Raw genomic sequence first — 20,339 nt, 5'->3', positions numbered from 1 at the left:
TAAAGAATTAAGAGAACTACTATAACAGTAACAATACGTCAATCCAAACTAAATTAGAATTGGCTATTTGAATTTTTTACTTTATATGTGCATTTTTAAATTTAAAAGTGACAGTCAAAAGTTACTTCAGTATTTATAAACGATGATATCTATTGACACGAAATAATTCCTAAGACATATACTATAAATATATGGTATTCAATTTGTTTAAATCATTCATATAAGTCTCTTTTGTTATCTCTAAGGAAAAAGAAGAAAATAATTATTTTTTAAAAGAATACTTTATATGCACATTCACGCCTTAAAATGGAGATTAATAAAGTGTTCTTAGAACATAACTCCACAAGATATATATATATAAGTTTATGTTTAATTTAACTCTCCAAATTTTATTGAAAATAAATTATATTGATGTTTTGACTTTAACACTTCAGCGAATACGAAATAGACTCTTGAACGAATTCAAAAGAAAAACTAGATGGTATAAATATAAGGCAAAATATCTTATCACCCCCCTAAACTTGTCATGAATTATTAGTTACAATCTTAAATTATTTGTGGTCTTAATTGCTCCCTCAACTAGGCCTTTTGAGAGCCATTACCCCTTAGACGCTGATGTGGCAAATTGTGTGAGTGCACTCGCCCGCCATGTGGATTTTTCCTGTATATGTAGCATTTTTTTGAAAAATAAATTATATTTTTACCTTTTTAAGTATGTTACTTAATAAATAATTTTTTTTGAATACAATTTATAATAAAACTTGGATAGAGCTATATTATTTAGGCTAAAGTTTTTTATTTGGCTAAAAATAATAAAGTTTTAGTTAATCTTTTTTTGAATTTAACCTAAAAATAAAGATTTATACAATTGAAATAAATAGTCAATGCATCTAAAAAGTAATAAAAATACATAGTTTGAAATTAATTATTTTAGCTATAATTTTTTATATAGCTCTAAATTATGGTGCTCTAAAAATATACTTTTTTTTATATTTTACTTGAAAAGGTAAAAATACATAGTTGAAATAAATAGTCATTGCATCAAAAGAAGAAATAAAAAGAGTGAACAATTGCAAGAAATAACTTATTATTTCTAACGTACTTATTGCTCTAAAAATTACTTATTGCAGAAATGCAGGGTAAGGCTGCGTATGATAGACCCTTGTGGTCCGGCCCTTCCCCGGACCCCGCGCATAGTGGGAGCTTAGTGCACTGGGCTGCCTTTTTTTTATTGCTCTAAAAATGTATCCATATAGTAAGTTATTTTTTGCAACTATACACTCTTTTTATCTCTTCTTTTGATACAATGACTGTTTATTTCAACTGTGTATTTCTACTTTTTTCAGGTAAAATCTATAAATAAAAATATATTTTTAGAGCACCATAATTTAGAGCTATATAAAAAATTATAGCCAAAATCATTAATTACAAACAATGCATTTTTATAACTTATTAGATGTCTTGACTATTTATTCAATTGTACAAATCTTTATTTTTAGGTCAAATTCAAAAAAGATTAACTAAAGTTTTATTATTTTTAGCCAAATAAAAATATTTAGCCTAAATAATGTAGTTGTATCCAAGTTTTATTATAAATTGTATTCAAAAAAATTATCTAAAAAAGTAACATACTTAAAAAGGTAAAAATATATTTTATTTTTAAAAAAAATGCCACATATACAGAAAAATTCATGTGGCAGGCGAGTGCACCCACACAATTTGTCACATCAGCGTCCAGGGGGTAATGGTCTCTCAAAAGGCCTAGTTGAGGGTGGTAACTAAGACCACGAATAGTTTAAGGTTGTAACTAATAATCCGTGACAAATTTAGGGGGGGGGTGTTGACATCCAATTTTGTCCCTCTTTTCTTCCAAATTGTTTACTTGAGCTTCTAATATCACTAATCATGTAAGAATAGTTATTTTACCATTTTTAGCACAAACTAGACCTAATTATTATTATTATTTACCTAATATCACTATTACTAGTATTATTAATATTACTACTACTATTATTGGAATTAGTACTAGTATTAATACATTATGACTACTGCTAAGTACTATTATTATTATTAGTATTAATATTAATTCGATATTGGTGTTAGTGTTACTATTATTACCACGACTACGATCAATATTTTATTATTAGTATTATTATTTTATCATGAAATTATTACTATTTTTGTCGTTATTGCTATTAGTGTTACAATTTCATTATACTAATACTATTGTTGCTACTACTACTGCTAATTATTATTATTATTATTATTATTATTATTGTTGTTGTTGTTGTTATTATTATTACTACTACGTTTACTTCTATTAATTAATAGTAGTACCGTAAATAATATTATTATTACTTTGCTTTTTTATCAACATCTATTTAATATTATCAACATCTATTTAATATCATACCTACACCTTTGTCCTCTTCCCCACTTTTTCACAAAAAAAAGTCAAAAGATGTTTTCTTTCACCAAGAAATTAAAACGTTCCCCTTCCCTTTCCATCTTTTTCAATCCTTAACTCCTTTTCCTTTCATCTTGACTTTTCCTCCATTTTTTTAGCCAATTCTCAACTTTCAAACTCCTACGTACAAGACCATATCCCACCATTTCAGGTTATGAAGAATCACGTGAAGTCTGCAAATTCTGTCCAAAATCCCCAACGTTTCAAATTCAAACGGGTATGTTGACCAAAATTCAAATATGAATTTAAAAATTCTGCTCAAGAACCCTAACTTCTATCTATAAATATCTGCTTTGAAACTCATTTTTAAAAAAGAGGTTGGCCGCCCCCTTTCTATTTCCCTTAACCCTCACTGTTTGGCTAGCTATTCAAAGTTTATCTTCTTCCTACTCTTTTAAAATCTAGCTTTAAACCTCTATTTAGTCCATAGTGCTATCAAAGCTTTCATTTTTATTTGTGTCCGCATTTGATTATCTCCTAAAAGAGTTGAGCCAAAGCCGGAGATAGTAGATTTTCTTGACGACGCCCCGTTCACTGCCCACAAAAAGGTCAGTGATTTTTCTTTTCCCCTTTTCTTTTCTCCTTCGATTCTGAAAGTTTAAGACAAAATCCACGCTTTAGTATATATTGCTAATGTATTGTTAGTTCCCTTTTTCATTTTTCCTTTATGTGCCAGATATCACGAAAAATAGGTATGCGACATGTGTTTGGTAGATTAACTATTAAGTTAAGTTGACATTCTGTGATTCCTAGGTCTCGTTAAAAGTCATATGTTAAGCATTTTAATATATATATAAAAAAACAGATTTAGTTGTTGCCATATTGTGTTTCAGACTCATTTTATTTAGGAAACCATGTTATTTATTGGAAGTTATGTTGTGATCATAGGCTAGTAAAATGATTTGTTTATAGATACCATGTCTATAGGTCATATTATTTAGCAGAGAATTTTAAGAAACCATTCTTTTGAAAGAATTCGTATCTAGTTACATTAAGTATGCGAAACCTGCCATGCCAAAATACTGTCTTGTTTTTGTCTTTTAAAGCGCATGGTAATTTCGAATGATAGCCTAGAAATTATGTGTAGGTTTCCTTTGAATAATAATAGACTCCGAAAGCAGAAAACTATTGGCTTTGAGTAGTATAAAATGATTCGTGGTCTATTATTTGGATTGTTTAACCATAGAAAAGTATGCCTATAGGTTTGAATTAATTAGTGTTTATTCTTTGATCCATTAAACTACAGAAATAGTCTAATATTTATCATTGAGTGCTGAATGCATATTGTTAGGTAGTAAACATATTATTAATTTAGGTATTTCCTCGTTATCTTAAAATCATAGCCATAGTAATGAGTTGCTGCTCCTTTCGATAAAATTGCTAATGTAATATTAGTATGCATCTGATATTCAGCATACCACATCAGAAACTCTATCTTTAGGAACTTCTTTAGTAATGTGGTGGACTAAACAGTCCATATTTTTTTTTTGGCTAAAGAAAAGTGGGCATGAGATTGTCATTCATTTTTTTTTTTTTTTTGTTATATTGAAAGAATTCCTTTCCCCATTTTGCATACGTGTGTCATATTAGTAATTTGGAATGTTTATTCGAAATATGTCACAATTATTCGTAAGTATGTGAACCGATTAGGAATCTGAGCTATATTCATGCGATATAACATATATAATAGATCGCGTGGTGTGATTCTTTACCTTTAGGCGTGAGCATTTTATTTTAATATGTTGATTAAGCTCTGAAATTATTTTGCTAATTCTATTTCCCTCTTTCTTTTGTATATGCACTCGGAGCAAACCATGAGTCTTATTGCAAGACTCCCATACCCGAGCATGGAGTCATCATATGGCATCCCCTTAGAATGTCCCGGATAGCAAGAAAATAAGCGAAACGCTTGGGGATGCCTATGACGTCTTTCATTTTTCTTTTCTCTTATCATTTGTTTAATTTCTTTATGATTGTCGATTTATTTGGGGTTTGTCTTATATTAGATTTGGTAGCTAAATCTTATTTTGTTTAGTGACATTTACTCTAGTTAATAATAAATTGCCGATTTTATTTACACGAGTCTTAAGGGCCTTTAAAATCAACAATTTGAGATGATGACTTTATTTATTTCTGAAATATTTTTCCACATCAATTTTGGAAATACTTAGCGTTCTTTGTAAGCATTTGTCCATAAAAAGCTTGCTTCTTTCTTACAATGTTCAAGTCTAATTAAAGTTTTCGATAAAATGGCCTTTGTAGCAATTTTTGGCATATCAAACTCAGATTTTACTCATTTAGTAATATTTTATTATATAAAAAATAGTCACATGTTATGTTCAAACTATATATAAAAATATTAAATTTTCTACTTATAATGAATTAACCTAAGTTTGGCCGGTTAACTGTTATTAACGGATCATATAGGGTGCTTTAATAACCTTCCGTATAGGATTAATTAGAACCCTTACTCATAATCTTAAGGTTAAGCAGACCATAAAACATAGTTGATTTTAAGCATTATTTTGTAAATAGGTGTTCTAATTCACCTTTAAAAATAATTAGGTGACGACTCTCTTAATTAATTAAACCTTCTGAATTACCAATATGTTATACTCTGGTTTGACCCGTGTTAAAATGGGGTATAACAGCATGGCGACCCTGCTGGGGAATTCTAGGTTCTAAACCATAACAAACTTAGGTTAGTAATAAAAATTAATTTGTGTGTTTTTTATTGTTATGATGCTTATTTGAATTGCCTTTATATGATAAATTGTATTTTATGAATTGTTTATCTGTTCTTATTGCTTTATATGAATTGTCATCCCGTTTCACTTTCTTCACTTCTGGAAAATTCACACAAAGCACACACCTAGCGGTTATGCGGTTTGCGGCCGTGCACTACTTAAAACACCTTTTAGGGGAAAGTTCGTGGGTAAGTCGATCAACGGTGCGATCGTCAGTCACAGGCTTTCCACTCTCGAGTTGTCCGCTTGGGAGATGACCAGTCTAGCAAACACCATTCTTAGTCAGCCTAAGATAGAGCTAAACCGAAATCCTTTTAAGAGCATGCATCATTTTAACCTTAGGTGATTTAATACCCGAGGTGTATTAAATCCATTAATTAACCTTACCTAAATGTCCGAGTGGGTTTTCAACCCCAAGTGACACCTTATCAGGTATATGTGCATTATTTAAAAGGTGAATGTGCCAATTATGTGGACCATTTGCTCTAAATTTATTAAATCCTAGGTAAATGAGCATGACCAACTTTTTTATGGTATTTATGAAATCTTTTGAATTAGACAATTAACGAGAAGTTTAAACATGAGAAAATATATTTTAATATACTTTCTTTTGATGAAAATATACTTTCTTTGGACCACAAAGAAGAGGTTTAATCACTTATATTTTACCATTTTATTTGCTTTTCAAAAAATAGAATTATTTAATTAATTTACATCAATGGGATGATACATAATGACATATTTATCTTTCAAATACATGTTAGGCCTACCTCTGGCACACAGAGGTCCCATGCATATTAAAACACACTATTATTTGTTATGCTTTGGAATTTGTCACATGCTTTGCTTGTTTACTCGCTATGTTACTTGCTCGACTTTATTATTTTCACTAACATTATCTGTTATTTGTCAGAAAAAGGAAGTATTAACTATCCAACTTGCTTATATCTTTATTTAAATATATACTTTTATTTGTTCGTATATTTTTTTTCTTTTGCTTATTTTTATATCATTTCCCTGATCACCAATTATTCCGCACATAACAACTTTAGAGGACCATTTTTGTATTTACTTAGGCTCAAATTTCTTTTAGGTCTACTCCAATTCTTAGAGTCTAATTAAGATATCTTTAGTCTCTCGGTATCTTCTATTTTTATAAAGTACGACGTCTTTCCCATAAACTCTTCAATAGGCCAGGTTCGTCATAAATTTCTCGAATCTGTGCCTTAAACTAGCATTAAGAATTTTTTAAACAACAATGAGCATCTCACTCCCTATAGCAAGATATCATTCTTACTTCTTTAAATTTTAAAAAAAAATTGTCGTAATATTTCATAATTAGAAAATATTTTTCCCATCTAATCCGTGAGTTAATTTATTCGCATTATTTTCTTAAAAAATAGTTACATATTTTTCAAATATTGCCACTCGTGCTTCACAAAATATTCATACCTTTGATTCTTCTCGTAGCTCTATGTTTGATAAAATCTACTTACTATTCTACATATTTCAACCTTCGTGCCAATTCTCATTTACAAATTGGTAGATGTCCAAACTTGCGCAATCTACCGAACAATAGAAGGCCACTATTTTAGTCAATTTGCATCGTCAAATTATTCTAAAGTTATTTTCCAACTATGTATAAAAATATTAAATTTTCTACTTATAATGAATTAATCTAAGTTTGGCCGGTTAACTGTTATTAACGGATCATATAGGGTGCTTTAATAACCTTCCCTATAGGATTAATTAGAACCCTTACTCATAATCTTAAGGTTAAGCAAACCATAAAACATAGTTGATTTTAAGCATTATTTTGTAAATAGGTGTCCTAATTCACCTTTAAAAATAATTAGGTGGCGACTCTCTTAATTAATTAAACCTTCTGAATTACCAATATGTTATACTCTGGTTTGACCCGTGTTAAAATGGGGTATAACAGGTGGTAACGTATTTTGCCTAAATATAAAATTTATAGTAATACGTGTATGTAAGTATATATTTTCTTGAAGCCATGTACAAAAAAATATATGTTCTATATATCTTTGCGAAAACTATTCTTTTATCTATACCTATCTATATTTATATCTATATTATATTAAAAGCAAGAAGGCCCCTAGCGAAATGTTGTTCGCCTTTTTTTACCCTTTAAGAATATATTTTATATTGGATAGAGTAGTAATTTTAGTTATTTTCCTTATACCAGGAATTGTCATTAATTATTTTTCTAATATTAGGGACAAACATTTAATTAATAGCCTAATATTTAGGACTTTGATATGAAAAATCATATAATTATCTTTTTGTTGTGAATTTTTTTGTTTAAGAGTCCTTGACGTGCTCTATTTTTTTTTTAAAAAGTTTTAGGTTTAGTGTTGTTTATTTTCTTTTTCTTTTTCAGAACACCTTTTCTTCGTATAAGTTATGTAATTTGATTATACAATGAGCTAAAATAATTTATTCATTTTAAACAACAACAACAAACCCAGTTTGATCCCAGCAGGAGGGGTCTGGGAATTTATTCATTTTCTAATCTGTTTAAAATAATTCATATAGTATTTATTATTAATTAAAAAATTAAATCAGTTGAATTTTTTGAAAACAAAATTATTATTTTCTATCAATTTGTTAATCCTATTTGAGTCTTCTAAAATGAACTAGGGAATAACTTTTCAAAAAAAAATCAAAAAATTCTTATGTTTTTAAGGATTATATGTGATTGCTGAAATTGAAAAATAAGCATGATAACTTATGAATTTAAAATGATTGAATTAATAAATTTTTAGTTAAATATATTGACTAATGATTTAGAACTTCTATGAAGATTCATCATTTTAGGAAAAATAGACTTTTATTTTATCACTCAAACATAATATTTTAATATATTATTTATACAGTATTTTATAGTTCTTTCTTATTGAGATAGTGTACACGTACAAAGTGCGTATCATAAGACTAGTACTATATTAAAGCATGAAGTCACTTAGCGAAATGTATTTCTCCTTTTTTATCCTTGAAAAATAGAATTTATAGGGGATAAAATCGTCATTTTATTATTTTCTTAATATTTAAGATTTCAAAATCAACTAAAAATTTATATATATATTTTTTCCTTATTTGACTTATGTAACATAGCATATTTGTAAAGGAAAATAAAAAATACATTACATAAGAAAATCACGTTTTGTAGGTTTAAGAGACTTTTTGTTTGCTCTTAGGTCTTAAAACCTCTCTGCTCATCCGTAAAGAAAAACTATGCGGCTAACTTGTGAAAAAAAGACAAGATGTTTTGACAATTGCATGCTTATCGATGAGGTTTAAACTTTTCATTTTTTCCCCTTAATTTCTTTTTCATGCGGTTGTTATTTCGTTTTTGTTGATTACTTCAGTATTTCAGTGTGAATCTGAATTTTTTTGCCTAAAGTAAGCATGTATTATGTCGTATTTGTTGGGGTTTTAAGTATATTAATACTTAAAAGAGGGTGATTGAGAAATGGAGGAAAAATAAAATATTTGAGTTTCATTTGAGATTCCCTCCTTGATAAAGGGACATTGTCCCATATTGAAAGAGGAAGAGGTTTTTTATGGGTATATAAGCAATTGCTCTTCTTTTAGATCTTAAAGAGTTGAAAAGAGGCAAGCCCCGCGCCGTCGTCGCTCGGCTTTGACTTCGGTCAATTGATTGATTAATTTTTTGGACCAAATTTATTTATTAATAGTAAAATATTAACAGAAATGTTATTAAATATTCGTTTTAATAACATAATATTAATATTAAAATAAATATTAATATTAAATCCAACGGTCCGTTATCAGTTTTTCATTTTTCAGTTTCCTGGTTTATTGTTGCATAAATTAGTCATTTATGTTATGCCATTTATGCTATGGCCGTTTTGCATAAATAGCCATTCTGAAGAGTTGCACCTCTTCAGTTTCTAGCCCAACTTTGGCTATAAATACAAGTCCATTCTCTCAGAATTTTCATATGATTTTCTTAGTTTCTCTCCCTTCTTCTGCATTGTTTTAACTTCAAAGAAAACAACAGTAAGTGTGATTTGCTATCGAACTTTGTGTTCGCTGAAATACTGGGATTTGAAGTACCACTATACCAGTGTGTAATTCGTTCAATTCTGAGAGGACACAATCCATAACCTTGGGTACTAGGAGGGGATTAAATTCCTTAAGGAAACATTGTGAATTCAGTTAACTCGGATTAATTTTTGTTTCGTTTATATTTCTGTTTATGTTATTTTATTTTCTACAGAATTATTTTATAAATACAGTTTACTGACAGTATTTACTTGAATAGTTCTTTCTATTTTTGTTACAAATATTCATTTATGATTCGTTTAAACTATTGTATAGTGTGCGATTCTATACAATAGTTTGAATAGAATTGACGTGAGGTATGTTCCATGACCCTAATTTTCTCTTTCTAATTTTAGCAGTATAATAATTCCTTAACCAAAAATAAGTTCTAAATAAACACAAGCATTGTGATGCCAATTTAGTGCGAAAACCACAATCCAATATGTCCATCAGGTTGTGGTAGCTCTTGATATTCAACTGAAAGTGTAGCACATACGTGTTTGGTTGATAATGGCTCTTAAGAATTTTTTTTTCTCATTTGTTCCTCGAGGAAGGTTGATTGATTTTACCTACTATTGGTTTTCTCCTTTTATTCATTTTATTATAAACTAGATGAGTTTTTGTGATGACTCAAAATGTCATCTTTAAATTAAATAATCATCTCGGTATTTCGACTTGCGTGCGCAGTCTGTATAATTTTTCGGAAGGTTTTTATGTGAAAAATTGATTAAATTGTGAACTAGAGCTTTAAAACTCAACTGAGTTGACTTCGGTCAATATTTTGAGCAAACGAAAACCCGGATAAAAGTTTTGACCATTCCGGTAGTTCCGTATCATGATTTGGGACTTGGTCATATGCCCGAAATCGAATTTGGAGGTCTCTAGATTAAATTATCGCCATTTAACGGAATCTAGAAATCTAAGGTTAAAGATTTCTTAGGTTTGACCGGAGAGTTGACTTTTTGATATCGGGGTCGAAATCAAGTTCTAAAAAGTTTTCATAGCTTTGTTATGTCATTTATGACTTGTACAAAATTTGAAGTCAATCGGACTTGATTTGATAAGTTTTTGCATCGAATATAGAAGTTGGATGTTCTTAGTTTCATTAGGCTTGAATGGGGGTGTGATTCACAATTTTAGCATTATTTGATGCGATTTGAGATTTCGACTAAGTCTGTATTATGTTTTAGGACTTGTTGGTGTATTTTTGTTGAGGTCCCGAGGCCCTCGGGTGGATTTCGGAAGGTTAACGGATATAAAAAGGTTGCTGAATTTTCTTTTACAGCATATGAACAGTACCGTGTACAATACCCCGTGAACAGTAAAAACGCGTGAACAGTAACCCCGAATTCTGGACAGAATGTTTATTTTTGTCAAATTGGAGCTCGGGAAGAGGCGATTTTCGGGAAATTTTCAGAGAAAACAACGGGGGTAAGTGTTCTTAACTTAATTTTGGTTAGATTACCCGAATCTATTACTAGTTTTGGTATTAAATCTATGAATTTAGTTGGAAGAGTTTGAAAACTCTCTCGGATAGATTTGAGGATTTGATGGTCGAATTGTTTTCGAAATTTAGTAATTTTGGTATGGTTAGACTTGTCACACCTCCTTTTTCACTTGCGCCCGCAGGGGCGTAGGGGAGTTTTTCCAATTAAAGGACAATCGAAACGGGATTTATTTATTTAATTCAGAGTCTCCACTTGGGAGATTTATGGTGTCCCAAGTCACCGGTTGAATCCCGAATCGAGGAAAAGATTGACTCTGTATTACAGTCCACGAACCCGAAATCTGAGTAAGGAATTCTGTTAACCCGGGAGAAGGTGTTAGGCATTCCCGAGTTCCGTGACTCTAGCACGGTCGCTCAACTGTTATATTTGGCTTAAATTATCTGATTTTAACAATTATGAATCTACGTGCAAATTTTAACCTTAACCACTTTTATTCATTTTTATTTTAAAAGAGAATTGCAACGTCATGAAAATGCGTCTCGAACTGCGCCACATAAATGCACCCGTCGTTTTTGACACATTCCGACTTTGTTGAGATTTGGATTTGGGTCACATAAATGTGCACCCGAGTTTAGGGAGGTAACGTTATTAAAACGCGCCTAAAGAGACTAACGCATTATTATTTTGGGGAAGACCGTGAAATTCACTAAACGACCCGTTCCTGAAATCTAAGGATTTAAATATATACATCTATTGAGGGCTCCGCAATTTATGCATTTAGGCGAGGCTCGCCTTATTTTATTATTTTAAAGGTCCATCCTAAAACAATCTATAATTTTCTATTTAATTCGTCTCTAAAATGAAAGCAGTCCTAGTTAATTAATGTGTGTGAAAGATCCGAAATTACATAACTCGATTTCAAACAGTTAAGCCCCAGAGTTGAACGAAGAGAGCGGGACATTTCCAGTACACGACTAAAGTTTCATTTCACAGAAAATGGGCCACCTGAGCCACAACGGCTCATACACCTAGTATCCTATCAATGGAACTTCCATAGCCAGGGCAGGAATTATTTAGGCCTCATGGATCATGACAATCCAACTTGATCAATGGTTGTAGGGGGAGCTAATTTGCAGAATTAATCATACTTGCATCAAACTCATAATTTCTAATTTTTGCACTCGAGCTTGACATCATTTTTAAGCTATTGTAGCACTGATTTTAACACACAGCTCAATTCTCATTTTTGTTTAGCACATAACTCACAATTGTTTGCTCATCCCTATTAGAGTAGAAATGGTATTACCTATAACTTACTCTAACGAATCACTTATCCAATAATGATTTAAATCACACATGGAGTCATGGATAATTTCAAATTCGAAACTAAACATACGTGACCTGGGCTAACGTGAATATGCACCTATTTGCTGTGATTTGCCTTTGATTTTTAATGTGGCGAGCAATTAACCCGAACAATGAAACTATTTGACACTATGGACTTGATTTCAACAGAAATGAGCTACATATTAGAGTTAACAGTCCATCACAATTCAAAACAACTCAAATCGGTTAAACAACAATCTTATTTATACAGATGCCTATTGTCCACAAGTTATAAAACAGTACATAGCATGTTAATAATCCAACTAGTCCCTTACAGGCACATTATTGCACAAATTTATCATACAAATCTTAAAGCTAATTGTATCATAATAAACTAAAAAACAGTAAAGCTGTAATGGATGTCAAACAGCAATTGCCTTTCCATTCCACTGAAGAAACTACATCAAAACAGGTTCAAATGTATACCTGGAGAAATGCAACACAGGAAGAGGAGAAAGAATAGTCAGCAACAGGATAGCATCAGTCAATACAACAGCAATACACCAGCAGTAGCAACTCAATCAATACTCCAAAAAAACCATAAAGGTTGTAAACTAACAGCAACAGCAAATACCAAGACAAACGGACTCAACCAAGCTTGTATTAAACCCAAAACTGAACCAGTAAACCACTGAACCACTTAAGCAATCAAAAGGAATGAGAATCACTGTCCAGAATTCGAATTACATCTACGGATGCAATGAAACAGTATCTTTCTTTTGATTTCTGTTCTTAAACTCTCCAGCACTCTTTAAAAGAAACTGATCACTTTCAAAGCTCCCAAATGTTGTTCTTCTCCCCCCTCTTTAAATTCTCTCCTTAAGGTCCTATTTATCCTGTTGCAGATCCTCTTTTGAAGTATATTTTAATCCCTTTTAGATCTATCTTTCACCTTTCCAAGTTGTACCTACTCTTGCACATGTATCCCTCAATTTTTATCATTATCCTCATGCTATTATGATTTTCCACCCTTAAAGGCACTAGGCATGGTTCAGTTGTATTTCCTTTTCAATTTTTTTAATCAAAATCCCATGTTATTCTCTGATTTCCACTCTCTAAAGGTGCTAGACAGGGTGTCAGCTCCACTGCCTTTTCAGTTCTTAATTAAAAACCCCTAAAGCCCCATAAAGCTTTGAATCAAACGATTCTTTAAAACATACTTGTCATGACATTAGCAAGAAACATTCAATAAACAAACCTATTTTCTATTCGACTTCCGAAACAATTAATATAATTATTTCAAACGAGGAATCAGAACACCACGAGACACGAACATGCTGATTAAAACACAAGTTAACTGATTTGTATAAACCGTGAAAATGAAAAACTAGAAATCTAATGATTCATATGGCAGGTGCAAACATCAGCAATTAAATACAGGGGTTGATTAACATATTCAAAATCAGAAAATAAGAACTAACAGAAACAACTAAATTGGACAGGAAAACTAAAATTAACAAAAATACGAACGGCTAAGCTAATCTAAAGCAAATAAATGTGGTTCGAAGTAAATTGCAATTTTAACCAGAAAAATGAACCAATCAAATACATGCAGAAGAAAAGAGGGAGAAGCAGAGGTGAAGCGAGTAAAATAGGAAGAAAGTGCCACAGGGGCTCACCGATTCAACTTTGAACTCACTTGGCGTCTTGACTCGCAGAGAACTGAGGCTAATCATTTGTTCTTGTTAAGAACAAATGACCAGCATCAGTTCCTGCAGTGAGTCGAATCTTCTTGTTACGGGAACACAGTCCTGAGTCGACGTATGCCAACAACTCATCGAGAACCAATTTTGAAACTTTAAGGCTCAGAATCAGATTTGAGATTCGAAAGAACATAGTAATATTCAAGGGAAAACAATGATGGATGGTGTATGAGGAGGTCAAGGTGGTTGTGGGGTGTGATTTTGGCGGTCATCGAAGAAGTTGAGGTTTTTGGCTGATTCTTTGATTGAAGATTCGAGAAGATCGGGGATGATTCGAAGGTAGTGGTTTGAGGGGTTGGGGTGGGGAGGCTGAAGGGAAGCTATGGTGTGAAATTGGGGGTCATTGGAGCACTGTCCGCCGGGTTTCAAGCGATGGAGTATGGTGGCGGCTATTAGGGTTTTTGGTCGTTTGGTCTCTCTGAAGGAGGCGACTGAGCAGGGAGGGTGTTTGGAAATGAGAGGGGGTAATGGGCCTGGGGTATTTTGGTATATTAGATTGAGGGGATTAATGTGATCCGTTGGATCAGTGAAGATCGACGGTCCAGATTAGGTTAGGGGGTCAAACGGGCTCGTTTTAGTTAAGTACTGAGGCGGGTTTGGTTCGGGGTAAACGGGTCGGGTTCGGTTCTTGGATACGGGGATTGATCTGTGACCGTTGGATGTGGCTTGGTTGAATGGTTGAGAATTTTGCCATTGAAACGACGTAGTTTGGTCCCTATACTACGTCGTTTCACCATCCTGTGAGAGGAGCTGCTTGGACCGGGTTTGGGACATGCCATTGGGCCAGGGATTTGAGCCTAATCCGATTTTCCTTCCTAGTTTTTATTCTTTTCATTCATTTGCTTTCTAAATTATTTTCTAAAATTATAAACCAAGTTAACTTATTAAAAATACTAATTATCTTCTAATAACATTTATCACATATAATTAAATGTCAATTAACAATAAAATCACACAATTCAACATTAAATGCTAAAAAATGCAAAGTACATTATTTTTTATGATTTTTATTTTCGTAAAACAAATCATTGGTTTATTAATCCTAAATTGTAAATGCAAATGCAACACATGTATTTTTGTATTTTTCAGTAGTAAAAATAGAATAAACATACACAGACAAATACAAATAAATCACAAGCAACACACAACTATTTTATTTTGAATTTTTGTGGGAGTAGTTCTTGTAGGGCAAAAATCACGTGCTCACAACTGCCCCTCTTTGTCCGGAAACATGAAGAGTTTTTGTGCAAAGATAAAGTGAGCGGATACGAGCGATTTTTGCCCTTTCGGCTACTCCGTGTGAAGCATTTTTTAAAGATTTGACCGAACCTCAGCTTCGAAGGTTTCCTACATATCCCTGACTAAAAGGGAATCAGGTCAATGTAGTTTGGGAAGTTTTTGTAGCTGGGACTACCCTGGAGCTGTGGATTTACTGTTACTGCTGTTGCCGCTACTTACTGACCTCCTTGTTACACCTTGATAAAAATAAAGAAGTTATACTAAGCTATGGTCTATGAATTATAAAGATTTATTCTCAAACTTGGTCATGTGACTGTTGTTGTCTTGCTGTCTTGCTGTCTTGGGTTTCCTCTGATGTTTCTTTGCTTCTGACTTGACTCATATTCTCTCTTGATTGCCGAATTTGAACTGCTTATTTCCTTCTTGTGAGCTTCGAATTATTTTTCCTTCGAAGCTTGAACTGCCTTCTTCTGACTAGTGTTGCCTTCCTTCCGACTTCTGAACTTTAATTTATGCTGGGGATCTTTGTTGCAACCTTCCGCTCTCCGGGCGGGATCCTGACTTCTGCTATGACTTAACAAGATAATACCTCCATTCTCCAGGCGGGCTCCTGACTTCAATAAACCTTAAAATATAATACCTCCATTCTCCAGGCGGGCTCCTGACTTCGACTATTTCTTAAAATATAATACCTCCATTCTCCAGGCGGGCTCCTGACTTCAACTACCATTTAAATATATAATACCTCCATTCTCCAGGCGCGCTCCTAACTTCAATAAAATATAACACCCCCATTCTCCAGGCGGGCTCCTGACTTCAACTACGACTTAAAGATATAACACCTCCATTCTCCAGGCGGGCTCCTGACCTTAACTACAACTTAAAGATATAACACCTCTATTCTCCAGGCGGGCTCCTGATTTCAACAACTTCTTAAAATGCGTTCTATCGCCGTGGTTCTTTCCTGCCTCTTGAACCATTTTCCTTCTAACTTGAATCATCTTCTTTCAGAACTGCTTCCCTCAAAACTGGTGTTTCATTCCTCTGAAAACTGCTGGGGATAACACCGGTGTTTCAAGAATATGTTATTCTCCTCCTTCAAAGATTACTTCCCTTAAAGCTAGTGTTTTCCTTCCTCTGAAACTACTTCCCTTACGACTTGTGTTATCTTCCTCCTGAAATTGCTTTCTTTACACTTGTTTTGCCTTCTCCCAAAAACTTCCGGGGATACCGCTTCCCTCAAAACTTGTGTTTAGACTTCCAGAAAATTTTCGAAATGAGAGAAAATTTTCTGCCCCAGTTTGACAATATTTCTTGTGGCATGTCTTCCCGTCATCAATAACATTTCCTGTCCCTTCTTCAAATCAAAGAAAATTTGTTAGTTTAAAATACGGGGGACGTTCCTGCTGGGGATGGTTTTCCCATTTTCTTTTTCCCATGCTCTGCGTTGTTCGACCATCTTGAAACTTGGCTGATAACTTTCAACCTTCTTGATGCTTCTGTTAGTTGCCAACTTCTCAACCGTTGTTTTCCACTTTTACTCCATACTTTCCACGACATCTTAGAGCAATCCATCATTTGGTCTTATAATGACGTCTTTCTTGTCCCGTCACATTATCTTCGACCTGTTTTATCCCCATTTGCCTTGTCCCATGTTGGCGACTGGTAGTTGTCTTTGAAAATCCTTCTTAAAAACAAACTACTATAAAAAATCTTTAACCAAAAGAAATGAAAGATGATGACTTCAAAAGATAAAAAGAAAAATCTTCCTAAAGAATTATTTGAAGAGAAAAAGGAAAAGGACTTATCTGAATGGTATAACCAATCTCAATGATCATGTCGTGCATTTCGGTTTAATCAACCCAGTCTATTATATCACTCAATCTTTCTGATGACCTTACTTTGTATTTCAAAAGGTCCCGCCACCCAACTCTTTTGCCGAATCAACATCTTTATTCTGCTTGATGCCTCGACGGATCATTTCTGTCAACCTTACCTTGTTTGCCCACTTTCAATTCCTTGTCGCTTTATAGTGCCCTTCGAGGGGTTTTCACTAATAAGACTCTCTCGTTTCTCTCAACTCCCGTCGCCCTATGGTGCCTGCGAAGGTTTTCACCGATAAGACTCTCTCATTTTATTTCTCTCAACTTCCATCGCCTTATGGTACCTGTGAAGGTTTTCACCGATAAGACTCTCTCATTTTATTTCTTTTCAGCTGAGGATTGGGGTGTTACTGATAAGATTCTCTCATTTCATTTCCTTTCTGCTGGGGATTCTCTCATTTCATTTCTTTTCTGCTGGGGACCAGAGTGTTACTCCAGAATTCCATTTGCCCGACTTGACACTTCTCGGATACTGATCGGGAGGTCTTTTAGACATCAATATAGGTTTCTGGTGTATGGCTAAAGAAAAATTTAAAATAATTTTGATGGGTAAAACATTACAACTCTTGGAATCAACTTTCTTTCCCCAAAATTATAAACACAACTTCTGCCCCAGTTTTTCTTGCTTGGGGGATCTTTGATTCTTATTACACTATGACCGAGCCGTGAGGCGCCTACGTATCCTTTTGAGGAATCAGGTCAAACGTAGTTCCCAATTCCTTTGTTTTTCTTGTGACTTTTCTTTTGTCTTTATTATCATTATTTTTCTTTCCTCCCTTTTTCATTTTCATTACTAATTCCAAAAGAGGGGTATGAAAGAATAAATAAGGCTCAAAAGGGGAAGCAAAGGTTGAAATGTTTGGATGGAAGAACACATTGTCTCCATCATTTCATTCTCCAATATCATGCCAAATGCAAACAAACAACAATTACAATTTAAAAGAAATCATACATAATATCTATTAACTGAGTCAGAATTGATAGCCATGTCGATGCATTTTCCTTCGATATCTGTTAAACATAAAGCACCATTGGACAACACTCTAGTTACAATGAATGGCCCTTGCCAATTCGGGGCGAACTTGCCTTTTGCCTCAGCCTGATGTGGAAGGATGCGTTTCAGCACTTGCTGGCCCACTTCAAACTTCCGGGGACACACCTTTTTGTTGTATGCTCTTGCCATTCTCTTTTGATATAACTGGCCATGACACACAACTGCCAATCTTTTTTCATCAATCAAGTTCAACTACTCCAGACGAGTTTTGACCCACTCATCATCATCAATCTCAGCTTCAACGACAATCCGAAGGGACAGGATTTCAACTTCCGCAGGTATTACGGCTTCAGTTCCATATACCAACAAATAAGGAGTTGCACCTACTGAAGTACGGACAATGGTGCGATAACCCAAGAATGCAAATGGTAATTTTTCATGCCATTGCCTCGAACCTTCTACCATTTTCCGAAGTATCTTCTTTATGTTTTTGTTGGCTACCTCAACTGCTTCATTCGCCTTGGGACGATATGGGGTAGAATTGCGGTGTGTAATCTTAAACTGTTGGCATACCTATTCCATCAATTTATTGTTAAGATTAGCACCGTTATCTGTGATGATCACCTTCGGGATTCCAAATCGACAGATGATATTTGAGTGAACAAAATCGACCACTGCTTTCTTGGTCACAAACTTGAAAGTTTTGGCCTCAACCCATTTGGTGAAATAATCAATGGCTACCAGAATGAACCTATGCCCGTTGGATGCTGCTGGCTCAATTGGTCCAATGATATCCATGCCCCAAGTGACGAAGGGCCATGGCGCTGACATTGTGTGTAATTTCGATGGCGGAGAATGAATTAAATCTCCGTGTATCTGACACTGATGACATTTGCGCACAAAACTAATACAATCTCGCTCCATGGTGAGCCAATAATAACCTGCTCGGAGAATTTTCTTCGCCAGCACATATCCGCTCATATGTGGTCCGCAGACTCCTGAATGTACTTTGGACATGACAACCATATCCTGTCTAGCATCTATGCATCTTAACAATCCCAGGTCTGGTGTTCTCTTATACATAACTCCTCCGCTCAAGAAAAATCCACTTGCCAACCGTCGAATTGTTCTCTTTTGATCCCCAGTGGCTTGCACTGGGTATATCCCCATTCTGATGTATCCCTTGATATCGTGGAACCATGGTTTGCCTTCCAATTCTTCTTCAATCATGTTACAATAATCATGCTGATCTCGGACTTGAATATGCAAAGGATCAACATAAGCTTTGTCTGGATGGTGCAACATTGATGCTAGGGTAGCCAAAGCATCGGCGACCTCATTGTGGACCCTTGGAATATGCATGAACACCACTGATCTAAACTGTTGATAAAGATCATGCAAGCATTGTCCGTATGGTATGAGCTTCAGATCTCGCATTTCCCATTCTCCTTGAATTTGATGTACCAGAAGGTCCGAGTCTCCCAAGACCAAGACTTCCTGGACATCCATGTCTGCAGCTAACCTTAAACCCAAAATACATGCTTCGTACTCAGCCATATTGTTGGTATAATAAAAACGAAGCTGAGCCATAACAGGATAGTGATGCCCTGTTTCAGAAATAAGCACAGCTCCTATTCCGACTCCTTTCATGTTAGCAGCCCATCAAAGAAAAGTTTCCAGCTTGGTTTTTCGGCCTGTTCTAGTTCATCAATATGCATCACCTCCTCGTTAGGAAAATTAGTCCTCAGTGGCTCATACTTTTCATCGACCGGGTTCTCGGCCAAATAATCGGCCAATGCTTGGGCTTTCATCGCAGTCCGAGTCACATAGGTTATGTCAAACTCTGTGAGCAAAATTTGCCATTTTGCAAGCCTTCTTGTCAGCATAGGCTTTTGAAAGATATACTTCAATGGATCCAAGAGTGAAATGAGGTAAGTAGTGTAGGATGACAAATAATGTTTCAACTTCTGTGCTACCCAAGTTAGGGCACAACATGTCCTTTCCAGGTGAGTGTACTTAACCTCATAAGCCGTGAACTTCTTGCTAAGATAATAGATGGATTTTTCTTTCTTGCCGGTGATGTCATGCTGCCCCAGTACACAACCAAATGAATTTTCCAAGACTGTCAAGTAAAGAATCAAAGGTCTCCCTGGTTCTGGCGGAACCAACACAAGTGGGTTTGTCAAGTAACCTTTTATCATATCAAACGTTTCTTAACACTCATCAGTCCACTTGATCGCAGCGTCCTTCCTCAAGAACTTGAAAATAGGCTCACAAGTTGTCGTGAGCTGAGCAATAAACCTGCTGATGTAGTTCATCCTTCCTAACAGACTCATCACTTCAGTCTTGTTCCTCGGAGGTGGAAACTATTGTATGGATTTGA

At 34.2% G+C, this 20,339-nt stretch overlaps 1 long non-coding RNA gene across 1 annotated transcript in view; it reads left to right on the top strand.

The window, feature by feature from the left end:
• The first annotated feature begins 2,534 nt into the window (after positions 1-2,534).
• The window catches only part of LOC138880512 (uncharacterized), a 30,574-nt gene continuing 12,769 nt past the window's right edge, over positions 2,535-20,339 (top strand). Inside the window, exons 1-2 of the long non-coding RNA XR_011403232.1 lie at positions 2,535-3,015; positions 10,589-10,734. This is a non-coding gene — a long non-coding RNA (uncharacterized lncRNA). The remainder of the gene's footprint in view (positions 3,016-10,588; positions 10,735-20,339) is intronic.

Source organism: Nicotiana sylvestris, chromosome 1 (assembly GCF_000393655.2).
Source record: "Nicotiana sylvestris chromosome 1, ASM39365v2, whole genome shotgun sequence".
NCBI classification, from domain to species: Eukaryota; Viridiplantae; Streptophyta; class Magnoliopsida; order Solanales; family Solanaceae; genus Nicotiana; species Nicotiana sylvestris.
Note: the sequence above shows the minus strand (reverse complement) of the source record. Positions and strands in the feature narration are given on the sequence as shown.